The sequence below is a fragment of the Fistularia commersonii genome, chromosome 7, assembly GCF_037954325.1.
Source record: "Fistularia commersonii isolate RoL2024-O1a breed Wild chromosome 7, RoL_Fcom_v1.0, whole genome shotgun sequence".
Lineage (NCBI taxonomy): Eukaryota > Metazoa > Chordata > Actinopteri > Syngnathiformes > Fistulariidae > Fistularia > Fistularia commersonii.
This window is the reverse complement of record NC_141290.1, coordinates 2,455,013-2,471,922: the sequence shown is the minus strand read 5'-3', so window position 1 is coordinate 2,471,922 and position 16,910 is coordinate 2,455,013. Positions and strand designations below refer to the sequence as shown.

The 16,910-nt window shown below is 40.8% G+C and overlaps 1 protein-coding gene across 10 annotated transcripts in view; it reads right to left on the bottom strand.

The window, feature by feature from the left end:
• Positions 1-8,370, bottom strand: part of LOC147232334 (unconventional myosin-IXAa-like) — a 164,909-nt gene extending 156,539 nt beyond the window's left edge. For 5 of the 10 annotated variants that reach the window (XM_086149116.1, XM_086149113.1, XM_086149117.1 and 2 more), the window contains exon 1: positions 8,204-8,366. The gene's annotated coding sequence lies outside the window, so the exon portion shown is untranslated. Of the gene's footprint in view, positions 1-8,203 lie in introns of all 10 variants that reach the window. The other 5 variants (XM_086149114.1, XM_086149124.1, XM_086149123.1 and 2 more) reach the window with 2 other exon arrangements.
• Between the last annotated feature and the right edge of the window lie 8,540 nt (positions 8,371-16,910).

Here is a 16,910-nt window from a genome sequence, read left to right as displayed (position 1 = left end):
ACAGCAAAATTATTTTGATTTAAGTCAACTTTAAATCTCCAATAGGTTTAGTCGGTTGCGCCACAGATGTGCAAACCCGACAAGTGAATCTCTTCTAATGGAAAAATGATCTAATTCGTCGAAAAGTGGTTGAGAATGTTATATTGTTAAAGGGCGACAACTAGAGGTGCGGAAAAAAAAAAAAAAAAAAAAAAAAAAAACATGCGAGAATAAGTGTTTTGTGTTACAGGTAAAATAAATCATCTTTTCATTTTGGAGCATTTTTTCCAAACTCTACTAAGTTGAATTTTTTTGGACCTAGGCCGGCAGCGGATCATGCGTGTTTTTTTTTTGTTTTTTTTTCTAACTCAACACAAGTTCGGATACTGTCATTGGCTGCTTCTGGACGGTTCCAGGGGGGAATTATCTAGTTTTGCATCCTCGTAGGCAGTGAGGGAAAAGCTCAAAAACAAACCGCAGAAGAAGAAGAAGAAAACATGGACGACACGGAGGTGAGAGCTGCCAAAGCGTTCATGGAAAAAGCTAAGCTAAGCTAAGATAAACTTTATCGATCCCCATAGGCGAAAGTGTTTTGTCAAAGCAGCACAAAAAATGACAATATCAGTAAATATGGGCATAAATTGAACAACAACGAGGAGAAAAATAGACAACAGAATGAAAAAAAAAAAAGAAAAAACAGCAGTAAGGTTGAGAATAGACAACAGATATGACAACGAGGACAAGAACAAGTGACAAACATGTGAATGAGTGAGGTAACGTGGACCATCAGATGGGCGGAAGTGTTTGCATATTCGTATTAAGAGCCCTGTTAGCCGTTAGCTAACGCCACTTTTATCTTGGATGAATCGCTTTTGGAGCTACTATTTATGTCCAGCAAAAAAGAGAAAGTGGTTGGACGGATATGGAGTCGGTGTTCTAGCTGCATGATTTGTAACGCCAAGTTGAGCAATTGTAGTCTAACAACGGCAAAACTAAGGGAACACTTCCTTATTCCTTCCTACTGATCGTGTTTTTGTTTTTGTGTGAAAATCATGTTTTGCTTGCTTTGTTCTTTGAACACAGTGATGTTGACGCACAGTTCATTTTGTGCACCAGTAAAACATATACCGTATTTTCACGACCATAAGATGCAACGTACCAAAAGGCGCAGTCTCAGTTATATGTGCCATTACTGTATTTAACACACATATAAGGCGCACCTGATTATAAGGCGCACCTGATTATAAGGCGCACCTGATTATAAGGCGCGCCCCCTTTAACGTTCTCATGGTGTCCTCTAGTACCTCCGCCTTACAACAACAACACACACACAAGCATACAAGTGTGCGTACTGAAAAATAGAGCAGGAGCTAAACTGAGTTTGGTATTCACATTTTTTTTACCGGTAATCGTCATCAATCGAACCCATGGAAGTCCTCATCCTCCGTTTCTGATTTGAACAGCTGCGCTAAATCTCCATCAAACATGCCGGGTTCACTTTCTTCACTGTCAGAGTCACTTTCCGTGCTGAGCGTCTCCTCGGAAGTGATGCCGGCTTTTGTGAAAGCCCGAACAGTGCTAGCAGACACGTTAGCCCGAGCGTCTACAATCCAGTCGCAAATTGTGGCGTAACTCGCCCGGCGCTGCCTTCCACTCTTAGTGAAACTGTGGTCTCCAAGAAGACTTTTTGTACCCCGTTGTGCGTCTCGCTACCGTGCTGGTCCACTTCTTCTCCACAGTGACTCACCGGGATGGTACGAAAGTGAGCGGCACCTCGTCCATGTTAGCATGTGGCTAAGCTGAATGTGTTTGTCGGGGATGTTTTCAGGGTTGTTAAAACAACGATGTTCTGCATAACACACGTACCCGTTCTTTTATATCCAATCAACGCCCACACTTCCCCCTTTAACGTTCTCATGGTGTTCTCTACTACGTCCGCCTTGCAACAACACACACACACACAGGGCGCACCGCACATTTTGAAGAAAATCTAAGACTCTTATGTGCGCCTTATAGTCGCGAAAATACGGTACCGACGTTTTGAATTTGAAAAGAATCATGTTTTACTTCCAATAACGAAGGGTTCGGTGACTGCGCGTATGAAACCGGTGGGGTTCAGTACCTCCAACAAGGTTGAGAACCACTACGCTAATTGTTTGAGGGGCTGAAGGTCCACCGCCCCTGGTTCCTCTGCCGTCCCGATGCACCGAGAGAACGGTCTCGTTCCTGGAAAGGTTCTAGAAACTGCGGGAAGTGCGAAAGGGGATGACGCCGGGTCGCAGAAAGTCGAGAGGGTCATCGCCGAGCGGCTCCCGCCCGAGGCGCTAAAAGTAGCCAGGCGTCCCAGTTCCACTGGCTGGGCATGTCGATATTCAACAACTATGCGGGATCGCTTTCAGATGTTATATTTTTTTTTTCTTTTCCAACGCAGCTGCGGGCGTTTAGCGAGCTAAAAGGGCAAAGCAAATCCCGGACCAACTCGGAAAATGTGACCAGCTGCGGACAAATTAGAGTGACCAACATCCATAAAGGGAAATATTGACAGACTGCTGGTGCCTCATCGCCGGGACTGCTTTGTCAATCAGCTTCTGCTTCTTCTTCAACCGATTTTAGGTATTCTCCCGTCAAAATCCGAAACTCAGACCGTCCCTCCTGGTCTTTGTACTCACCGGTGGAAACGTCATCTTCTGAAAGCGCACTAATTCTAAGCTGAAAATTGAAGCAGGCGGGATTAAATGAGACCTTTCGGATTTTTTGGGGTATTTTTTTGGGAGTGCTACTTTCACTGGACGGGGCGACCCGATCCTAGCGGTTGATCACGTGGTGCTTTTACACGACAGACGGACCTTTAATGCAACCACCCTCCCCCTTTCAATCCCACATTTCCTGTCTCGCTCCATTATGTTGTATTGAATAAAAGCGGGATGCCAGAAAAACACACACACACTCACACACATTGGTTGGTGTAGGGTGAGGGTGAGGTGGGAGGTGGTCCAAGGTCTGATGCACTTTGTGGCTAAACGGGATTATTTAGCGGAAATCTCTTTGACGTCTTTTTCATTTGCGCGGCGACAGGCACCTGCCGAGCAGAGTTTCTCTCACACACACACACACACACACACACACACAAACACACACTGCTAGCAAACAGTCAGTGACATGGCAGGTTCCAAATCCAGCCCCGGGGCTACGATTGGTATCTTGGAGTGCGTACAAATGGTGAAACTCAAACTGATATGCAAATCGTTTAGCCGTTGGTTTTGGATATCAGTTGAAAGGGAACGGCTAACATTTGTGTGTTTATTTAGCGTTCGGACACTTGCAGACGGCCGATAGTTAGCTTGCTTGATGAAAATGAATGCTAAAAGCAACTGGAATCCGCTGTATGCATTATGTGTGCGCTAACACTAACAGTTAGCATCATACTAGCGGCTAAAGGAGGGCTTAACAGCAAGTGTTAGTACAAGTATCAGACACTTCCATGCCTTTCCTGGCGTTCCTACTAGCGCCCACTGACTGACTGTGTAATGCTAGCACAGGCTGTCAGTGGAAGGCTAAAGGCTTGTGTTAGCATGCATATTACACACTTTGTAAACCATTAATGGTATTCATTCCAGCTGCCGTCCACTTCCTAATATTCAAAGATGAGGGCTGACTGCTATTGTTATGCTAACTGCCAATGATAGGATAACATCAACCACAGTGCAATGTTAACGCAATGTTAGCTTAAATAATATACTTACAAAACCAATCATGGCATTTCTGGCATTACAGCTAGCCAGCTAGGAGGACTGACTGCTACTGTAATGCTAAAACCAGCTAGACAAGGGCTAAATGCTAGTGTTAGCATACATATTAAACGCTTTTAAAACCATGAATGCCATTCATCCCAGCCGGTGTCCACACTCAAAGCTGTGGGTTGACTACTGTGGTCATGCTAACGGCAAATGACAGCATAACACCAACCGCTAATGCTATGCTAACACAAGCAGTTAGACTAAATGCCAGTGTTTTTATAAATATTATAGACTTACAAAACCAATCATGGCTTTCCTGGCATCCTAGCTAGCATCCACTTCCTAACCCTCACAGAGGACGGCTAGCTGCTAGTGTTAGCATGAATCCTTACAAAACCTTCCCGGGGACGTGCCGCTAGCGCAAACACAACGCACAAAATCGCAACTGTGGCAAATATCTATTTACAAATAGTCAAAAAACATGTGACCTTCTGCTGATTGGCTGGTTTTCTTCCAATCGCAATTAACAAGAACTGACCACAAAATCTCTCGGGGGCTTCGTTAGAATGAAGAAACACTGGTATTTATTCGGGAGAAATGTTTTTAATCATAACTTTAATTAGTTAAATGGGGTGAAAACACATCGTGCCAGTTTTTATCTGCAGCAGACTTGATGCCGTATGTCAAATTACTGCGCAGATTTACTGATGACAAACAGCTGTAAACAGAGTCTAGCTGAGGACGAGGGGAGCCTCAGCCCAGTAAGGACAGAAGTGACCTTTAGGAGTATCGATCGTCAAATTTTGATAGATGTCTGATCAGACAGGCATAAATATCAATGACAAAACCGATAGCATTCCATTCTGCATCCGGGCAGAACATATTGGTCGGAAAACGTGAAATGGGCAGAGCTGAATGCGAAAAAGCATACGTGTCAAAGGACGCTGACAACGCAAAAGGTAAATAAACAAGATATCAAGCGGTACCGCAGCTAGCAGTGAGTTAGCGGAACCTATAAACAACGCCCTGTTCCACAAACAACCACGCCAACAAGACAGTCATATCAGTTTTCATACTATTTGTAAGGATGCTAACCCTGCTAGCTTCACAAAACCTGGCTAGAAAGGTGACACTAGCATCTGTTTGTTTACCATCCCTTTAGCATTAGCGGGTTCTGTTGCATGGTGAGAAGTCTTCGAGAACAAGATGGCAGGGTGTCCGAGACCAATCGTGTGATTGGTCAGAAATGTGAATTGGGGCGCGGAAGTGGTAGCTGAAAGCACGCTAGCGATTGATTGTTGGGAAGAGGTGCGCAGAGGGGAGCGTCCGGCGCTAAAAACGCCAACACCCTCGCAACTGTTTTGCAAAAGTCTAATGTCGTTCCCGAAACACTCGGTCGATGAAGACGTCACGAAAAACCCGAAAAAACTTTTTTGGTCTTGTTCTCGCAGGGGATGTCAAGGCATTCAAGGAGAAGTAAAGGTGTTTTGCTCGTTGCCCTTGACAACCTAGAGGGGGACAATTTTTATTCACCCATTCATTATCTGTATCTCATACACTGCATTGAGGGTAGCGGGGGGTTGCTGGGGCCTATCCTTGCTGTGATTGGCCGAGAGGTGGGCCGATCCTTGCTGTGATTGGGCAAGAGGTGGGGTTCATCCTCGTTCCATAACAGGGCCTCATGTAGGAACATACCGCAATTCAGCCATATGTAGACATACAACTCTTGCATCTATAGAAACATGCAACAGTTATTTAGCATGTTCGGTCGCGCATCGGTTAGCGGTGTGTGGGTTCTCCATGTTCTACACTGTTTCTGCGTGGGGTTCCTCCGGGTTCCTCCCCGCGGTCCAAACACATGCAGGAGGTCCATTGGCAACCCCGAATCGCCCAGAAGCATGAAAGAAGGGGTCAATAGTTGTATGCCTCTATGTTTGTGAACCCCGCATCCAACCAGGCATTAGCTGGGAGGCTCCAGTGACGCTGACTGCAGCGGTTAGCTAGCGAATTAATGAATGATTGTTGTTAGCAAAGATCTCAACTTTTAATAAATGTTTTTCTGTTCACCCTCTGAGCATTTTCTCCAAAAGAGAAATCAAAACAGCAACCATGGAGACAGGACTACCTCCCCGTAGCGTCTGCTAAGGTCACCCAGTCTGTCGAAACAATAACACGTGCTATTCGAGACGCACCCCCCCTCCCCGTGCGAACGCCATTGTGTCAGGATCTATAAATACACCTGGTTAGAGATTTGTGGTATGCGAGGTGTGGATTTCATCCGGGTGTCCTCTTCCTCCAGGCCGTGAGCAGAAGGTCTAAGCGCGACAGTCGGGAAAGACGCCGGGAACCAAAAAAAAGCGCGGTCGCGATCAGAGTCAATGGGCCTGCCGGTGGAAACAACTCAACAGCTCTTCGGTCGCTCCCTAAATGTGCTGGTGAGCTTATCTCTAATAACTACTACAGACGTCCTCCTCATCGATGCCATCCATGTGTTCGATTGGACGGCTGATGGAGTGGGGAAGAAGTCCCGTGTCCGTTGGTAGCCTGGTGAAGGTTGCCGGTTGGATCTCCAGGCTCCCCTTGTCTACATGTCGGAGGGCCCGGACCTGTCCAGGTGCCCTTGATAGCCTTGTTAGCGCCTTACATGGCAGCTCCGTCACTGTTCCCTATTCCAAAAGTGCTCAATAGCCCCTTTTTGGAGAACCTTTCCAGGAACTAGTCCACTCCTCCGCGCAATGGGACAGCAGAGGACCTCAGCTTCTGGAACCTTCTTAGCTCCTTCTGCGAGACAGCTCCATGGGAACCTATGTGACACAGATGCTCGGTGGAGCTCATAAGCCACGCCCATTTTTGGGTACTTCCCGTGGGCTGCGGGGCACCATCTTTAAAAACTATCATGGTTACCGGTCAGATGTTTTCTCGCGACGAGAAGGTCCATGCGTGGTTCTTTCTCGCAAAGGAACATCAATATTTCGGCAAGAATAAGCGTGGTCTTAGCTAACGGCTAACACGGTTCTTCACAGAAGATAAAGACACTTCAACCTATCTGATAGTCCATAGACCATGCAGAACATCTAGCATTCCCCTGGAGGAGGCTACCTCCTGGAACCAAATTCAAGCTGGACACTTCTCAGGACCTTCCTGTCCAACGACGGCTAGTAAATGAAGACCATCCGCCACAACGGTAACATATCACGAAGAGGAAGCTTCACACGGAACCAGACGAGGAACCATCGTTTAAACCTTGGGAGAACGTTGGAGCTTCTCCACTTCATGATCAAGAACAAGCCAGGGGCTTGAAGAACCGTCCGAGGGACCTGGTTCGAGTATTTCAGCAACAGAGGTGAAGATGCTAACGATATGTAGCTTCATAATTTCACAAATGATTTAATATCACTCGCCGGTTCTGTATGTTTTTGGTTTTCGGTGTTTGAATTGTCCAGAGTGATGGAGAAGGTGGAGAAGAAGGTGGAGTAAAGGGTCAGGGGCAAGAAGAAGAGAAAGAGTGGTGGCCAGGATGAACAGGGAGGTGTAGAAGATGCAGGAGAAACCAGAGACTGAGGATTGATTCGAACATCTCAGGTTACGATTATAGATACGATTGATTCACGATCCGATTCTATCGGGTCTTTACAACGTGACGGCACCGAAAGATTCGCAACCAGGAAGAACAGACACAAATGAAACAGCCAAAAAACAAATCGAATCAACGAATCACCAGTTTGAGCCAAGATCCTTCACTGTTCTCGGCAAACCCCTTCGGATGTCATCAAAAGATTCACCGCTTCATCGTCATGAAGCACAAAATCAAAATCTAGGGACCAAAGAAAGAAAGAAAGAAAGAAAAGAAATAAAATAAACGAATCAATAGCTCGTCCGGATTCGTTCTGCGGAGAAGAGTCGCTCAAAATGAACGATCGTCCAGCGGATGCACATCCTCTGCGAACCGCCACGGCGGGCGAGATGTGACGTGCTAAAAGCGAACACGCGCGCGTGAACACACACGCACACACACACACACACACACACGCACGCACACACACGCGCGCACACACACACGCAGACAATGGACCCGTCCGGATCCGGATCCGGACGATGCGTCACGTCTATCGCCGCAGCGGCTGCGCCGTGTCAGAACGACACGCACGCACAAACGCACACGCAAACGCACGTACACGCACAGCGTGCACGCCAGCGCCGCAGAACGGACGTGGCGTCCGAAAGCGAGCGCACACATCTGTGCACGACACATTCACGCATTATGTAAAACGCGGGGTTTAGGGGGGGTGACATTCACGCGTGGGAGAGATGTGCGTGGACGACGTGGATGAGGGGGTGACCCTCGCATGCGCGCCCCCGTGGGTGCTACTGCCCCCCCCCCCCCACACCCACCCACTCCCTCCCTCCCTCCACGATGATGGACTGACAGCGAGACAGTGACATTTTCCACGACGGCGCGTCCACGCAGAGTGAAAAAATGGTCTTACCTCCTCTTCCTCTTCTCCTCCTCAGTCAAACCCCCACGATATTTAAGAAAACACGAGGGGGAAAAATGCGTGTTCCTCAGGAGGTGTGTGTGCGTGTGTGTGTGTGTGTGTGGTATCGGAGCGAGTCGTGCGCGGAAAAAAAAAAAAAAAAAAAAACTCGCGTGATTTTTTTTTTTTTTTGAAGGGGGCACAGCTGCGTCTGACAGCCCGTGTCAAAATCCACGCAAAAAAAAAAAAAATGGATATATTTTCCGAGTGTGGCTTTCAGTGTAAATCCAGCTTCGTGTCGTCCTCGGGTTCCCACGCAGTTCGTGTCCACGCTTCCCTTCCTCTTCCTCTTCTGCTCTCCACGGGTCACGTCGCGGCGCGTCCACGCAGCACCGCAGGGGTGGGAGCGAAACGCTCTCCGTGGGAAAACACGCACACACACACGTTCGCGCACATGCAGACACACTCCCCCGTGGAAGGGTTGCGTGTGGGGTGATCACGTGAATGTTGTTTTCCTTTCCACTCGTGGGTCGTGGGAGCGGGATCTGCGGAGTCGCGGGTGAAATTAACAGACGCGGTGACACTCGGCACGTGACTGATTTGGGCGGAGGGGGCGTGGCTTGCGTGGGGACCGCCCATCCACGCAAAACACACACACACACACACACGGAGATAATAATGAGTAATTCGTTTTCGTTTGACGGGATGAGATTCATCAGAAATTAATATAAATATTATATATTCATAAATATATAATATTAATATTTTCCAAATATTGGTTTTAATAATTATTATAGAAACGTTTTATTTTATTTTATTGATTTTGTGTTTTAGTTTCATTCATTAATCTGATCTAATATTAATTATATGTAATAATCTAATATGGATTAATTGGAATATGATATTAATATTAATCTTATTATAATTAGAAAATATAAAACTTAATGAATTAAAACTGAATATATAAAAAAGAAATTAAACGTGAATATGACCTTAATTATTTTTTTAAATATTTATTTACCTTTTATCATTTCTCTTATTTCTCTTTATTTCTCTTTTATTTTAATTCAGTTCCGTGTTAGTTTATTTTTTATTATGAAAAGGTGATTATAACATGAATAAGATTTTGTAATATATATAATAAAAATGAATTGGATTTTTAGACCCAAATTAAAAAGTGGTGAGTTTGACCTTTCTATTTAAAAAAATATGTTTATTTATCATTGTTTTTTTGTCTTTTAACATTACAGACCTGCAAAAACATTTTAATTAAATTTAATTTTTTTTCATTATTATTATGAAAAGTTGATTGAGACAAAAAGATTTTCTAATATATAAAAAAGAAATGAAATAGATTATTGGACCTAAATGAAAGAGGAAAGTGGTGCATTTGACCTTTCTATAAAAAAAAAAGTTTATTCATTATTTATTATTTATCTTTTAACATTTCAAACCCCCCAGCTGAAAAAAAAACATTTTATAAAATTTAATTTTAGTTTTTTTTTCAAATTATATTAAAAAGCTGAGATTTATTTTTTATTTTCATTATATTTTTCAGTTAACTTCTTGATAGCTGATCTTTGTCTACTTCTGTTTCGTCGTTTTCATTCCCTGATGTACTTTGTTGATGAGACCGGGACGGATTTGCAACCTGATCAATACCTGATCAATGAGCGGTGAATTATTGATGATCTGCCGGGATTTCCGTCGGATTAGATTAATGACATCATCGTGGAAATGAGATGTGACTGAAAAAAAAGAAAACGCGGGATGAACGAAAAGGGCTGTAATAGTTATTTTTTTATATTCAACTGTATATATATTTATCAATTTATATTACATTCAACTGGAAAAAAAATTAAGATTGAATATTTTAATACTAATATATATTGATGTAATATATTTTTAAATTAAACTGGAATTTTTTTATCAACCAAAATGGGTTTCCAAGAGTAAACTGTCATATTTATTGACATCTGGAATCATTTTAGATTTAACTGTATCTAAATGTTTTTTTTTTCATTAAACTTGAATATTTTTTCATAACTTGATAAACTATATGTAAGCAGTTCTATATTTATGCAAAATATTTTTATAATAAAGCGGAATATTTTTAGATGACACTGGAATATCTTTTTAGATTAAATTGTATTTTTTTGAGGTTAAAGTGGAAGATTTGTAGATTAAGTGGAATATTTTCAGATTAAGTGGGATCATTTTATATTCAACTGGAATATTTCTGATATATTGGAATTGTTGTAGGCTAAACCTGAATATTTGTAGATTAAACAGGAATATGTTTTGATTCCCCAGAATTTTTTTTTTTTTTTGTAGATCCAACAGGATTTTTTTTTTCTACATGAAACTGAAATACATTTCAAGTAAAACTATTCTTAAAATTAAATTGGAATTTTCTTTGAAAATTCTAACAAGAATATTTGTAAATGGTGGTCAATTCAAAGAGGTCCAACTTTCAGCTAAATGACACAATTTCTTCTCCGTCAATTTTTTTTTTTTTTTTAATTCAGTTACATATAGAACAAATGATTTAAATCTCTCTCTCTCTCACACATACACACAAACGCACACACACACACACACACACACACACACACACACACACACACAGAACAACATGGATATTTGGAGGTGGAGTCACCAGGAGACTGATGTTACATGGCGTTGAGTTCAGACCCCCAGTAGCTTTAGCTTAGCATAAGGAATGGCTGCGTGCTCTCTCTCTCTCTCTCTCACACACACACACACACACACACACACACACACACACACGCACACTGGACTATGAAAGGCCTCTCTGATTGGCTCCTTTTTGTTTTTTTTTTCCTGCAGAGGAGTTCCTCCAGTGACCAGCAGGGGGCAGCACTGAGCAGGTGAACGAGGTGGATCCACAAGGGCAACAATGTCTGGAAATCAAGAAAATGGGTTGGAAAAAGAGGAAAACAGATTTTTTTTTTTTTTTTTGACCAAAGTGAAATATTTTTCTGATTAAACTGGAATTTTTTTTTTTAGATCCAATTGGATTTTTTTTTTTCTTTAAATATAGTCTTTTTAAACTGGAATACATCTTTAAATTATACTGGAATTTTCTTTTGATTGATAGTTTAAAATAGTTTTCCACGAGTACACTGTCATATTGATAGAACAATCTGGAATATTTCTTTAATTGAAATGGAATATATTAAATTCAAAAGGAATATTTTTTGGATTCAACTGGATTTTTTCACATTTAAAATGGAATATGTTTACATTAAACTGCAATATTTTAAATTGAACTCGAATATTTCCTGATTTTACTGGAATACTTTTACACAAAACTGTTCTTTTGTTTACTAAACTAGACTATTTCCAAGATTAAACTTGTATATTTATAGATCAATCTGGAATATAGATTCAATTGGAATATTTTAAAACAACCTGGAATAATTTTTGATCACTCTAGAATATACTTAAACTGGAATATTTTTTCATTTAAAACAATTTCTCCAAGATCAAATTGGCATATTTATAATTAAAATAGATTTTTTAGATTCAACTTGATTTGGATTAAACTGGGATATTTCTAAATAAAACTGGAATGTCACTATTTTACCAAACTAGATTTTTTCCCCAGATTTAACCAGCATATTTATAGAACATTATGAAGTTGTTGGTTGTTTTTTTTTTTTTTTTTGGGGGGGGGGGGGGGGGTAAAACTGGAAAATTTTAAATTAACCTTGACTATTTCTTAGATTGAACTGGAATATTTGTAGATTGTGGTCAAAATCAAGGGTGTTTCAAGTGCTGGATAGATGGATAGATGGATAGATAGATAGATAGATAGATAGATAGATAGATAGATAGATAGATAGATAGATAGATAGATAGATAGATAGATAGATAGATAGATAGATAGATAGATAGATAGATAGATAGGTTTAGATTCAAGTGGAATTCTTTTTTAAATTAAACTGAAATACTGAAATTGGACTATTTACAGGACATTTCTGAATATTTTTGGATTAGACTGAATTAAAGTAGAATATTGATAAAATATTTGTATTTAAAAAAAAAATTGTTAAATTCATGGAGGTTTCAGTAATTAAAATTTTTCTTTTCAGTTAAAATTAATTCCTTTGTTTAGTTTCATGTAGAAAATGATAGCTAAATAGATAGATTTAGATTAAAGTGGAATATTGTTTTGTTTTTTTTAATTGAACTGAATTTTATTTCAGATTTCACTGGCATATTTAACGATTAAACAGGAATAGTTTTAGATTCCATAGGGATTTTTTAATATATATATTTTTTATATTAAACTGGACCACAGCAGCCGGGTACATCGACCCACTGTACGAGAACGCATCACCTTAAATACATAAATAAGATAAATAAACAGACAAATATTGAAAATTCACACGTTTCGTTGTATTCAGTGCTATAAAACATGATGCAGGTCTCACAGAAATATATTTTTAAAATATCATGTCTCTCTCACCCAAAAAGGTTTCTGAGCCTCGCTTCTATTATTTGTGAAAGAATAGGATCTGATTCAATCTCAGTCTCCTGAGTCCTGCAGATTAGCACAAAGTTGTTGTGCGATTGTAGACAGATAGATGGATAAAAACATACATTAAATATTTCTCTATATATAAATATATACATATATATTTCTATGTAGAATTCAAAGCAAAGGTCCACCACGTTGCCGGCGTCCAGACCTCTTCCTCCTCCTCCTCCATCAGGGTGACGGGTCACCAGCCACGCCGCTGGCATATGTTACCAGGGCAAGGCCGGGCACTCGGTGCCAGTCTGCTGGTTTTTATAGGAGCCAATGAAATAGTGTCCGTCCGGCCTCAACCCCCCCCGCTGCCCAGTGCCATAACGGAGCTGTCCTTGAAGCTCATGCTAAAAAAACAAAACAAAAAAAAAACATAAATATGTGTACATTTTGGCAAAAACAATGCAAAAGTGTAGATGACATAGTCACGTTTTATATGTGGGATTAAAATAGATGGTATTTCCTGTTTACTTTCTGCTTTAAGTTTGATTTTGAGGATTGATGTGGATGACGTCACCCCTTGTACTTCAGGGGAAGTTTGAAGCAGCAGCACAAATATGGGACAACAGCGACATCTAGTGGTCAAAATTGGACATTACATCCACAGTATTTTAGTGAATCATAAAATACATTTTAATTTAAATGATAATATACAAATATCATAACACTTTTCATACTTCTGATTTAGCGCATCATGTTAATCTAATGTGTCTATTATCTATCATATTCATCTGCACTCACTTTTGATGGGCAACTACCACACACAGAAAACTTTTTTGTTAATTTTACAGTTGTATTATTTAGTAATAATACTGCTCTCAACACTCCCTGCCATTTTATATCCCCGGTTCCATTGTAAAAGGTATGATTATAAAATAGTAATAACATTCTCCATTCTACAAATAGCACAAGTTACTACTGGCAATATAACAGCACACCTGGCTGCTAGGTGGGGAAAATAAATGTCGAGTACTTGGTGAGGAGTGCTTTGTTTTTTGCCAAACACATTAATTCATTTATTCATCCAATCATTCATTATTCATTTTTTATTCATCTTTTTGATGGTAGTGTGTTTGTGACAACCACAAGTTAAAGTTATATGTAAATGGCTGACTGCATCCTCTTTTTCAGATAAATAATGAAAAAAAAGAGTCTTCAACAGTGTTGCAATAACCTAAAAAGTACTTCCCGTTTTAAAGTACGGGGGATTTCCTGCAAAGAGTGACTTGCGTGGCGTGGGTTTTGTAAACATTAATGGGACTGCACTTCCAAATGCGTCCACTAGGTGTCGCTGTTGGACAGGAAAATAACTGCTCTGCATGAAAAAGTCCAGACGGCCTATTTCGCTGTGCCTGCCTTTGTGTGTGTTCGTATTCATGGCGGGTTTGTTTCCCCCCACAGGGCCAGAACGCTCTGTAGCAACACAGAAGCCCTTTTTCATAACATCGGTGTCACATGTTTAGCGTGAGGAAACACACACACACACACACACACCTGATCCTGCAGAGCCAGCGCCAGGGTTCCTCTCAGGTGTTGATTTTGTGTTTTTCTTTTCTTTTTCCTTTCCTTGAAGATGTTCGAGCAGAGGAATGACCCCCTCGGATGATTGGATTTCGCCATCAGGTTATCGCCATCGCATCATAAAGAGACATGAATGAATGAATGAATGAATGAATGAATGAATGAATTTTATTTAAGGACAGACAGTACAGTGCCATTAAACATTTCAGCATAAAATGCGATATGAGAAGATGGATGTACCAGACAGGCTTAGCAGAGTTGCTATACTGCACCCGGCTGTCAGTGGGTGGAGTAAATGTACTCCAGTGGGGAATAAAAACAATTAGTAAGTAGCTAAAACAGGTTGAAGACAGGTTAAAACAGGTTAAAACCGGAAAACAAGTTAAAACATGTTAAAACCAGTTAAAACCGCTTGCTTGTGGTTAGGGCCGTGATAAGAGGTTCATATCATTCTTTTTTTTTTTTTTTTTATTATATGCAAAAGCAAGGCGGAAGCATCAAGGAGGCTGGCGGGGCAGGTCGCTAGACAGTTTGGCTCGAGACGGAGACGGTTCTGGCTTAGTGTTGGCATATTTGTTTTCTTAGCAGGAGCTGTTTGGTGGCTTCAATGAAGCTCCGAAGACTCAAAGTTTTAACTCCTAGGGGCAGATCGTTCCAGAGTTTTGGGCCGACGAAAGAGAGCGAGTTCTGACCGAAAGATGTTTTTTTGTTTGGAACGGAGCAGTTTCCCTGGGTGCCACTTCTTAGGTTGTTGTGGGATTTGTCGAAGAATTTGTCTAGGGGGCCGGGGGCTGCACCGCATAGGATTTTGTGGACTAGGGTGAGGTTTGCTAATTCGAAGACGTGTGGGAGGGCAAGAAGATTATGTTTTTCGAGGATCCTACAGTGGTGATGTGTGAGATTTTTTTTATCTAGAATTTTTAGTGCTCTTTTGTGCACAGCTGTAATTTTGAAAATCACATTACTAGTGGCGAAACCCCAGGTAGTGCTGCAGTATGTTATTCGGGAAATGATGAGGGCGTTATAGAATGTTTTGGCGGCATCTAGGGAGAGAGTCTCTTATTTGTTTGAAGGTGTTTACTGTCCTTTTCAGTTTGTGGGACAGGGCGTTGGCTTGTTTTTCGAAGTTTAGGTGGTTGTCAATGATAATGCCTGGGTATTTTGTTTCGGTGACGTTTTGGATTGGCTCATTATTAACCGTGAGAGATACAACCATTCACCCTTTCATTCACACCTCATATGGGTACATGCAACTGTTCACTCTTTTATTGACACAACAAAGAATATACAGCCGTTCGCCATCTCATTCCCATGTCATATAATTACATGCAATGTTCACCCTTTCCTTCACCCGGCGCAGGGGTCGGCAACCTATAACACCCAAAGAGCCATTTGGACCCGAAAAGAAAAACGCTGGGAGCCGCAATTACTTTTTGACGTCTAAAATAAAGGTACCACTGTATATATTATATCGCTTTTTATTACATTTACAGTTTGTATAAACAAATGTGTAGTGTGTTGCTTATGAAATCCACAAAGTGCTGCAGAGAAAATTAAATCTTATTTATTTAATGAACTCATTTTGAACATTTTGAGCTTTGGGCTTTCAGAGCGTTTAGCGGAGCCTTGATCTGAATTTTAAAAATAAATTGGGATAAAAATAACTGTGTCAGTAAACAATAAAAAACAAATATTTGGAAAATATCTTCAGAAATATTTATTCTACCCGGTTAATGCAACTTCTGCTCCTGAACTTCTGCGCATTTGGGACTATACCAGCTGACGTTTTTTTTGAGCGGCGAAAAATAATAAATATGATTTTATCTTAATATTTCAAGATCACAGTAATCTTCCAACTTAGAACTAAAATTAAAAAAAAGGAACTAACACAGATAAAATACACTTCAATTAAATATTTATAATTTATTTTCTTAAGCCACTCGGAGCCGAGGAGTAAGGCTGTGCCTTGTCTGAAAACCCTCCCTCAAAAAAATAAAATAAAATTCCTGGTCACGCCCCTGTCAAATAACACGGAGTAATAGCGAAAAGATTAGGTAAGAGAAAAATAGATTCAGAATGCAGTGGATTTAACCTGCAGTGTAAAAACTTTTTTTTTTTTCGATGTGTCAAGAGATGAGACAAAGACATTATTCCTTAATAATATTATTTATTTTTTGATTTTTTTTTTTTTGTGTCCCTGTCAAGATCCCAGAAAGGGTTAATTTTTGTTTATGTGTGGATTTCCCATCAGGGAAGGGAAAAGTTATTTGTCTTGCAGGAAAAAATTTGACATAAAACCATTCACTCACTCATTCACGCGTCATATTGTACTATTTACCAGCCACACATTGACATGCAACATTCACCCTCTCATTCACATGTCACCAAGATATGCCATATATTTTCACCCTCTTATCCATAAATTCATTCATTCATTCATTCATTCAATTTACATCATAAAAACATGCATCCATTCACATGATATATATTGACAAACAACCATTCACCCTCTCATTCACACGTCGTATAGGGACGCAGCCGTTCGCTCATTTATTCACACGTCCGGGAACAAATGAAGGAAACAAATGAACAAATGAAGTAAACAGCAAAGTCGTTCGAGATTAACAGAGACGATGTTGT